Source organism: Prionailurus viverrinus, chromosome B2 (genome assembly GCF_022837055.1).
Source record: "Prionailurus viverrinus isolate Anna chromosome B2, UM_Priviv_1.0, whole genome shotgun sequence".
In the NCBI taxonomy this organism is placed as follows: domain Eukaryota; kingdom Metazoa; phylum Chordata; class Mammalia; order Carnivora; family Felidae; genus Prionailurus; species Prionailurus viverrinus.
The window spans coordinates 102,597,921-102,612,686 of record NC_062565.1 but is presented as its reverse complement, the minus strand read 5'-3'; positions in this window follow the sequence as shown (position 1 = coordinate 102,612,686).

Genomic DNA, 14,766 nt, shown 5'->3' with positions numbered 1-14,766 from the left:
AAGGGAGTTTCTGAGAGGCGTGCACAAGGGAAAATCAAAGGGACTTATTGCAGTGTAGGTGTCTAGTGGGTTAGCATTAAAGGACACACGTAAGTAGAGGACAGCGGTGACTAAAAGCCATAAACAGGTGACATTTTCATCAGCCGTGATAGATGCAAAGTATCAGATTCAAAGACTGTTAAACAACCTGCCATCTCTCTCTTTCTTTCATTGTTATCTGTCATCTAGCTAGCTAGATATCAAGTTACTTATCTCTCCACCAAATCTCACTTTTAACAAGAGAGAAGTCATTCACAAAGAAGTGTACATTATTGCAAGAAAAGATAAGTGCAAGATAAATAAAAATTGAAGCAAAGGGAAAGTGAACACAGGACAAATACAAGGAACTGTGCACAAAATGTGCCTGACATGAGGTCCTCTACACATGCTTGGGTAGACCAGTAGGAGTAGTTGAATAAGGTATGGTGAGGAGGGATTCGTAACTAATGACTTATGTATTCTATCAGCTACCTATGATAAGAATCACTTATGATGGACATAATATCCATGTAGTCAAAGTAGACTAGATATCTAGAAGAAGCACCACTATTCCTTATGTGCAACCAGGGGGTTTCTCCCAGGCCTCCCCAGAAAGGCTTTCATGCAAATATACTTACTGTAAATCTGGGGACAGATTTTATAGAAGTGTTTATCAGAATATTCCTCAGTATGGGATGATGGCCCAGTATCAAGTACAGTTCAATATAAGCTGACCTTTGGGTTTGGAGCCAGGTAGGCCAACAGTTCTATGCTACTCTATGATGGTCAAGTATGTCTGAGAAGCTATGTTCAGTTGTGGGACATACTTTATCAAAGAAAATTATCATTTACAAAGCACCCTGTGCATACTATATTTTTTATAGATGCTTGCAGAATTAATAAATGTTTGAATGAACGTTTGTAGGGACAGGGTTATATTTCACTCGTGTAAGAGAGGCTGTTATTTATTTTTTTCCCTCTCCATGCAATTGTATGTCAGTTGTCTACCTTTAGGGTTAAACTGTGAGTTCCACGTGAACAGGAATTTTGTCTTGTTTGTCTTTGTAGCCCCAATCACGTCCGGTATAGGAAGGCAGTCAGATAATAGTTTGTTGAAGAAATAAATGACTGAGTAAGCACACCGCAGATTCACACATAGAACTGTGTATGCGAGAGACTGATCTATAATTTTATCTCAGTATAGTTTCATCTCAGGGTAAGGCAGAGACGTAAAATAATCCTAAAGTTTTGAGGCAAGGTATTTGTCATGGAAAAACCACCGGGAAGAAATGTTTAAAGGGCACTTGTGTTTATTCTTGTGGCATATAGAACTCCCTTCTCTCTGGTGCAGTAAACAGGGCTCAGCAGCCTATATTCTTTCACTGCCTTTCATACTGTTATTAGGGCAGCTGCACTGTTGAACTCCAACAAGCTGTCTGCTTGCGTACTGGGGTAGAGGATGTTTATTTGGCGCCGGTGTTAGAGGGGAAGGCGCACATCCAATTTCCTCGTCACCTTTGATTACTGATCCTCCAGGGGGACGATTTTATGAAAAGTGAGAAAAAATTGCATTTTCCAAATCCTTCAATTTCCACATCCTCCAACTTGTTCTCCATCTTTAGAGACAGCACACACTTGTGGTTGAAAGCCTAGGCTCCGGAGCCCCAGGATCAGAGTTCAACTTTTGGCTGCACCACTTATGTATCGTGTGGCACTGGGCCCACCACTTAACCATTTGTGCCTCAGTGTTCTCATCAGTAAAGGAGAAATAATAATAATACTGCCTACATCAAAGAGGTGTTGGAAGGATTAAATAATTCATGCAAAGCAGTTAAAAGTGACTGCCACATAGTACTCAAGAGATGTTAGCTGATATTATTATTGTTTGCTGATGCTTCCTTGCTGTTGGTTTTTGCCATGTTTCATATAAAAATATTTATAGTTAAGAATCAAATGAGAATATCGTCACATATCTAGTATGCTCAAAATATTACTAGCCTATACAGGGAATATTAACATTGCCCTCTAAGACCTTATGATCTGCTTACTGAGGCAAAGTACAGAACTCACGAGAAATAGGAACACGTACAAATAGGAGTAGGAACATGTACAACAATGCAAACACCACCACATGGTGGTAACTTACCATTTGGCAAATCATGTACATATATATATGGACAATAGGTTTTATTTTTTCTTCCTCTTTTTTTAAATATGAAATTTATTGTCAGATTGGTTTCCATGCAACACCCCGTGCTCATCCCAACAGGTGCCCTCCTCAGTTGGACAATAGGTTTAAAAAATACATGTTTACCGAATGAATTTGTGAAAAAAGTTGGTAACATTTTTTATTTTGATATTTCTTTATACTATACGCTGGGAAAGGGGGTATCTTAAAAGAAAATGCAAATGTAGGGTGCCTGGGTAGCTTAGTCATTTAAGTGCCTCACTTTGGCTCAGGTCATGAGCTCACGGTTCATGAGTTCGAGTCCCACGTTGGGCTCTCTGCTGTCGGTACAGAGCCTGCTTCAGATCCTCCCCCCGCCCCTCCCCCACTTTCTCTCTCTCTCTCTCTCTCTCTTTCTCTGTCTCTCTCAAAATAAGTAAACTTAAAAGAGAAAAGAAAATGCAAATATGAAAAGCAGAATAGGCAGAGATCATGGTAGTCCTGAAGTCTCCAAAGGTATGAAAAATTACAGATTATGCGGGCCATTAATAAATGAGTAAAACACAAAGCAGTCTTCTAGCATTTGTGAAGAATTACTCTTGGAAACAGATAGGATGAAAATGTGGTATGAGTTTATGAGGAGTTTATGTATGTATCTGATCCTGGGCCAGGAACAGATTCCAAGCATATCCACAGAGTTGGTCGCACATGTGAATGTCCTGGAAAACCTAGCCATAATTCTATTTCCCCAAGTTGCTCAGCCCCTGACTGAAATGTTCTTGGAAACATAAATATGCAGAAGAAATCAGGACGGCTTATATGATTGTTTTTTTTTTTTTACAGAGAAATGTTTTAATCTTTGTAGCAAATAAGGTTAGGATTCCCCAAGATTTGTTCACCATATTCTGATTAAAATTCTAATAATATTAAGAATCATTTACCTCTCCACTAAAGCAATTTAATAGCTCCCAACTTGCACAAAATTACAGTTTGTTTTACACACAAAGGAAGCAGAAAGAAAATGGAACGTACGAGGCATTAAGAGAGTTAAACTGGAAAAGCCTAACCACAAAATTCCAAGTATTTTAATAGATATTCTTGGTTTTCCCTGGGCTTTAAGGAAAATTTGCTACTTTTGCAATTGAAATCACATTGGTTTGTAAAGGCTAGTCTAGTGAGAAACAGAGGTTCATAAAATCTTTAGGTGAGAGGAGGCTTTTGAAATTCCACCTGCACGGAAATCTTTCCCGCTGAAGGTTGTTTACCCAATTTCCTAGCTGAGTCCTTCCAGTGATAAGTACCTTGTTAGTGCACAAGTCAGTCCATTCTATTGTTGAAGACATCTGATCGCAAAAAAATGTTCTCCCTTATATAATTCAAATGCCATTCACCTTTTCAGCCTCTGAAAATTTGTAAAATCATGTTTCCATTAAAACCCAAATTGTGCTGACTTTGAGTCCCTATGGGCCCTTGTAAGAAATTGAGTTTATGTTTTAGAACACTTCCCAGGGTTTTCTTTTGTTTTGTTTTGTTGTTTGTTTTTTATTTGTTTGTTTGTTTGTTTGATTGATTCCTCCAGGATGCTGTTTCACATGTGACCTCAGTTCCAGCCCAGTTCTTACACTCTGGTCCTGTTATCAATCTGCCATGCTACTGGCTTGAACCCAGATGGTCCTTATAAGGTGGCCATCTCTCAGCTGGACACAGCTGGCTGTCACTGATGGTTACTAATTTGGGACTACAATTCTTCCTTTGGTTATCCATCCTAGGCGTAAAGCAAAATCTTTATGTAATTCTCTAGAGCACCAGCTGTAACTTTCATTAAGATGTATCAAAGACTTGGGATTATTTGCTATTTGTTTGGCCTTGAAGACTGCAAACCATGGAGCTCTCAAAACACACACCCTATATAGTCCCTGGTTTTCTTACGGCAGGCACGATTCACGGTCCAAGCGTCCTGGGGTCCAAGATTCACTAGGCCAAGGAAGAGAAAGACATTTACCTTCACACCAATCTCAGGTCTACATAACTCTATCCCCAAACCTACTTTTTTTCTGGGTAATTAACCTTGAGATTCAAGAGCAATTATGTTAATATGTAACGACCCAATGTCGGTAATTTCCTGAAGTGTGGGTTTTCCAGTTTCAGGAAATATTAAGTAAAGGCCCTTCTATCAGGAAAGGTTCTTGCAGGAACTAACAGAAAACAACTGTGGTTAACTTAAACAGAAGAGAAATGTGTTGGAAGGAGTGTAGACGGCTCCCGAATTCAGGCTCGGAAGACAGATAGCGACCTGTAGTGGTTAGGCTGAAGAACAGCTCACGTCCAGTCGCAGCTGGGATCCGGCCAAGAAGGTGGCCCTGGCAGAGGCACCTCTGGACACTTGTGTCAGCTGTCACTGCCAGACTCTCTATTCCTTTTACCTTTGGACCCGAAACTAGTGTTGTGTAATAGAAATTTCCATGACAATGACAGTGTATCTTTACTGTCAACAAGTAGCCACTAGCCACATGTGGCTATTGAGCATTTGAAATGTATCTGAAGAACTGAATTTTTACCCTTATTTAATTTTTATTAAAATGAATTTAAGGAGCACCTGAGTAGCTCAGTCAGTGAAGCGTCTGACTCTTGATTTCACCTCGGGTCATGATCTCACGATTTGTGAGTTTCAGCCCCACATTGGGCTCTAGGCTGGCAGTGTGGAGCTTGCTTGGGATTCTCTCTCTCTCTCTCTCTCTCTCTCTCTCTCTCTTTCTCTCTCTCTGCCCCTCCCCCCCTCAAAATAAATAAATAAACATTTAAAAGTATAGAATAAAATGAATTTAAATAGGCACATGTGACTATTAGTTACCATATTGGATTGCAGAGCTCTAATCTATTGTCTTGGGATTGTCAGTCAAATTTCCCCAGGAGCCACTTTTCCAGGTGCAGAAAGTGCCATTCGTATTTCTACTCCCTGGTTTCTAGATCTCTGTATTTAGCCCATGTGAGAAATGACACAATATAGGTCAGTATAGAGTACCTTCCCCAAAAGCATTGTTCACCAACCACCATACTAGAATGGCTTCAATGGGTCCTTCCATCATTTGTCAAGGCCAGGAGCACCTAGTGATGGGTTAATAATAAGAGTAGAGGATGGATTCCAGCTCAATGGGTGTCAGTTAAGTGTTCTGACTCTAAAACCAGACTTTCTAGATTAGAATGCTGGCTCCACCATTTACCAGCTCAATGACCTTAAGTAAGTTATTTAACCAAGGTATTTGTGCCTCAGTTTCCTTGTGGATCTGATGAGAGCACCTAACTGTACCAGTAGGTAGGTAAATTTATATAAAGCACTGGAGAGCACCTGGTACATAGTAAGCTGTCAGTGACTATTGGCTATTATTGTCGTCAATGCTACAGACACACAAATGATTTGCAATAAAAGATCCAGTGGATGCTACTAGAAAGTTTTCCCATGAAAGCATGAATGAGTATGTCTACCAAAGTACCATGAGTCAGAATATAAACTCAAAAAGGTAAAGATGCCAAAAGACGTTGTGAATTCTGGTAGCCTTCCTCCTAGGGAGCTATATTTACCTCCTTAGATAGTTGAGGATCGAGACTGCATTGTAAAATATTCCCTTCTAAAAACAAGCAGCAAAATATTTAATGATGCAACTTCTACTCTGTATGGTGAAAGATTAAAAAAAAAAATTTAAAGTCTGCAGATTTAGGGTAGAGAGTGTGGAAACACACAATGAAGGAAACAATGCCAATGAGACTAATCTGTGCTGACTCCGAGAAAGACATTAGTGGCTTCAGGAATTATTCCTCTCATTACATTGAGGGTTTTTATTTTTATAAAAACAGAAACCAAAAATGCAGAAAAGAACTCCAGCACTCAGATTAATACATGGAGCATTGCAGCGGTGAAAGAAACTATGCTTGCCTTGTGTTTAGACATTTATTTCAATCTTGAACTCTGCTTAGACCTCACTGTGGGCCTTCAGCAACTAGCATTTGGCAGAATTTTGTCTCAGGCAAGCTTTTTCTTTTTCCTTTGCAAAAAGGAAGAAAGAGAAAAAAAAAAGATTCAATAGTCCTAATCTCTCAAATTTCCTTTCTTTCTAAAAAAGATTTCAAAAAAATAGAAAGGATCTTGCTATACTTTTGTGTGTCTCTAGAAGACATCGTACTATCTAGCCAGCATGATTTTCCATCTGGTTTTTTAAAACGAGGGTTTTATTTTAGTTTTTCACCATGTATGTTATAGGCAGCAAATGAAAGAGTTATACAATATGACTTATTCTACAGAAAAAAAAACTAACCTGGAGATTCCACTTCTTCATATGACATCAATAAAAGTGCCCCCACATGCATGTGTATATAAATTTTGCAAGGCTTTTACACATGTGTTTCTCAAATGCCACTAGCTCATAGAGAATAACAAATCCCCTACTTTTCTAGAAACCAAATCAATAAGACATGGAATCTTCATCAGTCAAGAGCCAAGTACTTTGAAGTATTCATACATAGCAGCTGGAAGAAACATAACATTGCTACACTTAAACCTAAACACGTGTCCCGCATGATATTACTGCTAAATTGGATATATTAAGGTTCACAATTTCCTGGATGCAACTATACGTACTTCTTCGATTTCTAGGGTGATAGAAAGTAAAAAAAAGAAGGATGTATAACTGATGCTTTCGTGGGTTTTGTGTGTGTGTGTGTGTGTGTGTAATTGATTTTCTAAAAGAACGTGACTTACTATGTATATTTAAAAAATAAGGTGTATATTTTGAGTTGCTTTTCTGATAATGGAGATGAATTTTCCTCAGTACATGTGTCTCGTGATGCTATGACTAATGGCACACGTTGGTGAGACAGCTGGTCAAGGTGAGGACTTGTATTCACGTAAAGGGAACATGGTCATATGACAATGAGCCTATGAAAAGTTCACACCATCCCCATGTTATGCCCAACCATATGAATAAATGTGAATGTAGAATAATTGCACTTACTTGTGTCTTTCACGATCCTCTTTTGAGACGAGAAAAATCCAGAAAAGCCTAATTTTATATGCAGAAATTTTGCTTTGAAATAGTAACTACTAGAGCCAATAGGGAATGCTTAATAATGGGGTCAATTCATCCTTCTCTAGGAGGGCAAAGAGTCAAGAGAGTTAGTGGAGAAGACACCAAGGCGACTCCAGTTATCTATCTTCTTCCACTGAGCAGCTTTGAGGTCCCTTCCCATCCTGCTTTGTGTTAGAGACATACGGTTTCTTATGTCATTAGGATACCTTTAAAAGACATTGGGCAATGCAGTGAGACCATAGCAACTGATGGTTCTTCTTCCCTAGATTTCTCTAGACATAAATCCTGAACATAAAACTTCCAAAAAAAAGTAATCCCCTGTGAAACTGCTTCTTCAATTTACCTACAGATCTCTTCTTCCCGCCCCTGTCCCATTTCTCACAAATAGTACATTGCTAGAACAGTCTCTTGTTATTAAAGGAAGGGATTGGGATATTATTCAAATGAATTAATATTCTTTGATAAATGAGAAAGAAAATCTCAGAGATTAACGAAGACCTCGGGGTCCACTTTCTCTTGTTTTGGAAATAAATTAATAAGGACAATTATCAAGGAGAATTATATAACCATATATTCTATTAAAACACAAAGGACCTGTTACAAATCCAACCAAAAACGTATCTTCTAAGTGAACAGCAAGCTTGGGGGCTGGAGGACCAAATCTAAGTCACTTTCCAAAGCACACAATCAGAGTGTCTTTATAATATATATATATATTTGTACAATGCTTTAACAATTATTGGGAGAGTAAAAGTTTTAACTGGTTAGGTGGCTACGTCCTTTATAAAACCACAAACAGATTGTTTTGCTTGAATGTCCAATTGACTGATTTCTCTCCTTTTTTATAACTCATGGTTTCATACACACATGCAAACAAACGAAAATACAGGCCACACAATCTGGTATAGTATTGATGTCCCTCTTGAATGTGAATTATTTGGGCAATTATTTTGTAACCTAATCACATTGATGTCTTAATCTAGAGGTTTTTGTTTGTTAGTTTGCTTTTAAACGCAGACATTGAATATCAGGTTTAGCCATTACCTATCCTTGAGTGAGACAAAATGCAAGTAGTCCTTCAAAACACAGTTCTGAGTATCTAAGTACAAGGAATATCCTTGTACTCCAAAGAAAAGTACGGTCAAAATATTAAATCTATTCTTTAGAAGGGCACTTGGGGTTTATGTTCTCTCTATCTTTTCCTCCCATGAAAGTCTCTGGTGCCTGATGCCTCATGCTGAGGACCAGTAGACAAAAGCATGGTGGTACATCAAAGTTGCAGTTCAAGCCCTGAAAGAGAATTTTTATTAAAATGGACAACAGATGTGAACAAAGAAAAGAAATAGATCAAAGATGTGAACTCCATTCGTGAGCTTATTTGCAAACACAAAGCATGTAGGTTTTTGTTATTTTTAACTTTCATCAATGCAACCTTTTGAGTAGAGAAGGAAATAGCACCAAAAAAAAAAAAAATAAAATAAAATAAAATAAAGAAGGGAGTAGGCAGTTATAGAATAGAAAGAGTTGCATCTTTGGAACGGAATGGGATTTAAAAGAAAGCAATTCCACACGCATTTTTGAGCACCTTATTTATATAGGCCCTGTGGGGACGCTGAAGATACAGGCAAATACGACACCCTATGATCTCCACTCTGGGAAGCACAGAGTAAAGAAAGAATTTGGAAAAATCCAAATGACCAAATTAATATAAGAGAAATAAAAGAATTTGACAGGATAGAGCATCAAATTAGCCATTATAAACGTTGATGCAAACCACTGATATCCTTTTCAAAATGTTTCAATCGTTTTTATAGTTAAAGAAGGATCTGAGCCATGGTTAGCTGTTACATAAGAATTTAAATAATCTGGAAACAACACCGGCAATTGTTGACTCTCGCGATTTACTCTACCCTTGTGCTGGAGAGTCTGAAGCGGCTCTGCAGAAGTAGTAGAGGCCACAGGCAGTGAATTTGGAGCATGTGATTTTCAGGACTTTGCTGGATTGCTGCCTATGGTTAGTCATTTCCTACAACTTTCAACTTCACCACACCTCTCATTTCTTACTGACCGATTAACATTCACACCACAACTCACGACGCCTTTCATTTGCTATTTGGCATTCCTCACCCCAAGTAAATACTCACAAATTAGCACTACTTAGGCCAGCTTTTATAGTTCTTTGGGTGCAATTTTAAGGTTTCTTTTGGAAAGACAGACTGGTTATTGCATACTTGCTTATAAAGCTTTCATTTTTCTAATGAAGTGTTAAGGTCAATGACAACTGTCCACCAAGTCTTAAATGGCCCTAGAGTAACAGAATGAGTAAGGTAACAATCCTTAATTGTTTTCTGACAGTTATGAAGCAGATATCAAGAAACTTCAGGTGAGAAATTTTACCTGAGGTAGTGAGAGAATATGGGAAAAGTATTGGCTTTGCCCTGACATTCAAAACTTGATTTTTATTTTAAGAAACATCAACTAGATCAACTGTAAAAAATACTAACTACTTATTTAAGACCTTTAAAATGTTTTAAGGTCTATGGAACCATTGCGAAAGTCTCTTTTTTTTTATAATTTTTTTTAACGTTTATTTTTGAGACAGAGAGAGACAGAGCATGAACGGGGGAGGGTCAGAGAGAGGGAGACACAGAATCTGAAGCTGGCTCCAGGCTCTGAGCTGTCAGCACAGACCCCCGAACTCACAGACCGCGAGATCATGACCTGAGCCGAAGTCGGCCACTTAACCGACTGAGCCACCCGGGCGCCCCCGAAAGTCCCTTTTTTGATAAGGACCTTTGCATAACCAAAAAGACTGCACTCAAACTTTCTTGGACAATGATCTGAAATGGTGGGGACACCCAAATCCAGTCCAAAAGCTGTTCCAGGTTCTAAATCAGAAAACAAATGAATGATTTTTAAATATTAAAGTAACATATAAATTATAGCTAGCCTATTGTATAAGTCAATAAAGTTGTATTTTTGTGTGTGAATTTCTTTTTATGGTGGGCATCAGTTTTATTTTTATTTTATTTTAATTAATTAATTAACTTCTTATCACATCAGTTTTATTCAGTGAAGAGCATTGCCTTAGGTTAAATCATTGTAAAGTTTGCTGCTAAAGATTTACTTGCCCAAACTATAACCATAAAATGAAAGATAAATTTATTTTTGATTTCTCTTATTCTGAGTAGGTAGATGAAGTAAAAGTGGAGATACCTAAACAAATGAAAGAAACTTTTTAAAAGCATGGCGCCTGGTATAAATTTATTTATGTAAAAAATGTAGGTTCAGGGGTGCCTGGGTGGTTCAGTCAGTGGAGCGTCCGGCTTCGGCTCAGGTCATGATCTCACGGTTCGTGAGTTCGAGCCCCGCGTCGGGCTTTGTGCCGACAGCTCAGAGCCTGGAGCCAGCTTCAGATTCTTGTGTCTCCCTCCCTTTCTCCCCTCCCCTGCTCATGCTCTGTCTCTCTCTGTCTCGAAAATAAATAAAACATTAAAAAAAAAAAAAGTAGGTTCCATTTTGAAATAATCAGTTTTTTGGTTTTTTTTGTTTGTTTGTTTTTGGGTTTTTTTGATACAGCTTCCAGAAACACATTGTATTAAAAGGTATGTTTGCACCTTTAAGTGATGTAACTTCATGGGTAAACATATTAATTAACTGGGAAGGGTAACATCCAGTTTCCTATCCTGATAAAATGGAAAAGGACACAAAGTAAAAGCAAATCAATAGCACTTCAGAGTGATCAAATTATTTTTACCGTGAGTGGATGGATTCATGGACAAAGTGAATTTTAAAAGAAGAGTCAGAACATGAGAAGCAGTTATTTAAGGTCCATAGTATTATGGGCAGAAGTTAGAAGGGGAATTCAACCTAACAACGTGATTTTGATTACTGACGATTATGAAGAAGGGAATGAAGGAGAGCATATTTAGATGAAAAATATATTTTAAAAAGGCCAATGTTTCCTTATCTGGTAACTTTCAACTTATACCTCCACACTATATTTTTAATTTTGTTTGTTTGTTTGTTTGTTTAATTATTTGAGTACAGTTGACATACAATGTTCCATTAGTTTCAGGTGTGCAAAATAGTGATTTAACACTCTATACCTCATGCGATGCTCACCACAAGTACAGCTACCATTTGTCACTATACAACGCTATTTCAATACCGTGGCTATATTCCCTACCTTTCCATCTCTATGACTTATTCATTCCATAACTGGAAGCCTACATCCCCTTCGCCCATTTTGCCCATCCCCTCCCCTTCCCCCCTGGTCAGCATCCTTCAGTTTGTTCTCTGTATTTATTTGTTTTTATTTATTTTAAAATTTTTTAATGTTTCTTGATTTTTGAGACACACACAGAGAGAGAGACAGAGTGTGAGCAGGGGAGGGACAGAGAGAGAGAGAGAGAGAGAGGGAGACACAGAATCCGAAGCAGGCTCCAGGCTCTGAGCTGTCAGCACAGAGCCCGACGCGGGGCTTTAACTCACAAACCGTGAGATCATGACCGGAGCCAAAGTTGGACGCTTAACCGATTGAGCCACCCAGGCGCCCCTGTATTTACTTGTTTTTAAATGCTGTCTGCCTACACGAAATAAAATTGTCTAAAGTCACAGATTACACTTCTGTTCGTTCCATCCTCTTGGCCTGATGAATACAGCAATAGATCAGAGAAGGACCTAGTTTGAAGGAGAGATGTAGCATTCTGGAATAACACCTGATGGGATGATCAATTTTTGAGAAATTAAAGACTCATGATCATAGTTACAAAGGAGACTTTCGAGTGACAGGAATAACAGGAACATCTAAAGACCATAAGAAAAAACTGATACAAAGTGGCTGAGTATTCCACAGTAGACTGGATGTTAATAAAATGAGGTGGTTTTGTGCCTGACTCCCATATGTTCATAAATGAAACAACACACACATAAGGAAACCAATTGCTTTCTCTCTCGGGGGACATCATGGGTCCAATTCCCGGGTTCGTAAAGGGGACTTTCTTCCCCGGCGGTTCCATAGTGTGTCATGACCTGTCTTGTAATTGACCCTTAGGAAGCTCCAAAGTATTCATTGTACCCTCACGCCTCCTACCCCTTTCTCCAGCACGTATTTGTGCCATGCTATTCCTTAAGGTATCCTCTCTCCATGGAAAAAATTCCCGTAGTTTAGTGCTACTCATTCATCTTTTAATATACATAGTTCAGGGATTATCTCCTCTAGGAAGACTTCCCTGATCCTCTATCTGAATGTAGTTGCATCTCTGGATACTCTAAGGAAAATCCTATGCAATTACGTATATAAAAATACTATCTCTTTCCTTGTTTTACTCCTTAAGTAGACTTTTGGCATCTCTAGTCTAGGAACGGGCTTTAACCACCCCCACCCGATAGCAGGGCACAGTGCTCAGTATATCCCTGGTGAAATAAACCCAACAAAACTGCGAGCCAGACTAGATCAGTGCTGGTCAAATGTGGTTCCAGCTTGCAAATGGTATAGCCGATGCTTGGCAATGAGACATGTACAGAAATTGAGAGTAAGCCTTTCGGAACTTTTCCTGCAATATGTATCGTTGTGATAGTCAAGCTCCTGACTTGTCTTAATGAACAGGGTGCAGACCAGTTAGACCACTGTCAAACTTACACGGGGAGCCACATGTGGCATGAGGTACGTAATAATCGTGGACAGTAAGAATGCATCACAACATGAGATATTTTCAGATTAGTGAACTGTAACCCAGAAATGTATACGTGAGAAAAAAACATAAGCATTTGTTTATTCTTATAGCTTGTACTTTTCGGGGCGCCTGGGTGGCTCAGTCGGTTGAGTGTCCGACTTCGGCTCAGGTCATGATCTCGCAGTCTGTGAGTTCAAGCCCCGCCTCAGGCTCTGTGCTGACAGCTCAGAGCCTGGAGCTGCTTCGGATTCTGTGTCTCCCTCTCTCTCTGCCCCTCCCCTGCTCATGCTCTGTCTCTCTCTGTCTCAAAAATAAATAAACATTAAAAAAAATTAAAAAAAGTAACTTGTACTTTTCCATCATTATCCTTTAATAAAATCAAATTTATATTTAATATTATTAGTTACACAACAGACATAAAATACATTATTTATTTGTATTTCTAACTAACATGTGGTCAAATAAGGTTCATTGAATTATTTTTGGTTAAGAGCTATGGGTATAAAAGTAAACAAAATGCTGGTGATGGTGACAAAGATTCCAAAAAAAAAAAAAGGAAGAAGAAAGGAGTTTGTCCTGCTTGTACTTGGGATTATGATCCTTCTTATACCAAGTTCTACTCTGTAGCAATAATTGATGGTGGTGTGTGACAATCACAGTTGGTTATTAACTAAGAGGTAACGGCTAATGAAGTGAAAGCACCATTAAAAGTTAAGAGTCATTTACACACAAATCACAAAACACACGTTTTTAAAAAAAGATGCTAACGGTAAGACTATTAACTTCAAAAGCCAACAGAAGCAGATGTTTCATATTTTACAAATAAATATTAGTAATTTCCAGGCTTTTTGTAAAGTAGCACCTTGGGCTGAGAAGAATAAGAAATCATCCAATTGCTGAAGCACTCGTGAAAAACTGGATCAGAGAAACTTTGCTAGGAACACTGGAAAGTCTGCAGAGGAGAAGTAAGATTACGCGTCAGTTTCCAGTGACGTTATAGTTTGATGTTTTCAGGAGCTGGTTGGTTCTGCCGAACACCCATGCAAAGAAGAAACAAAACTAGCAGGATATTTTTTTACGTCAATTGACTTGACAAATGCACATATATTATTGACATAGCAGTTCTGTTCATATATGTGCAAAGTGAACATGATGATGCATTGGAAGAATTATCTTTTTGACCTAGCTGACAGTGAATTCTAGCTCTGAACTCCATAAAAGAAAACTATAAGCATTACCCTATCAACAGATTTGGCTTGGGGTTTGACTCCTGTGCAGGAGCATGGTCTGTTGGTATGTGATATGGTCTGATGCCAGCTGCGACACAGGAATGTTCTGGAGTATTTACCTAGGTTGAGGAGTTTGGGTTAGAAACTATTAAAATTAAAAGACAGCAACACTAAGCAGTGCCCCTAGCTATGTGGTAAAAATTATGAATTATGTAGCGCCTGCTGCATTAAATTAGAGATTATTCTCTTTATTATGAGATAACATGGAAACTGATTATCAACTACCATTATTACATGCTGAGGCAAGAGGGTGACAATTTCTGTCAAGAAGATTTAAGGTATGAAATACGTTCTTTGCACATCGGCAGAATAAGCAGCTTGGTCTCAACTGTTTAAAGATGGAAATTGGTCATCTGGACTTTGCTGTCTTTCTAATATATTTGTTTTTGTTTTTTGAATGATCTTAATAATTGTATGCATGCGACAATTAAGTATGCAACCTGTTTGCCAAGGGCAGATGAAATTGAGAGGCAAAAATAAAAGTTAGAAGCTTGAAAGACTGTTCTTATGTATTGCATAATGAAACAATTTTC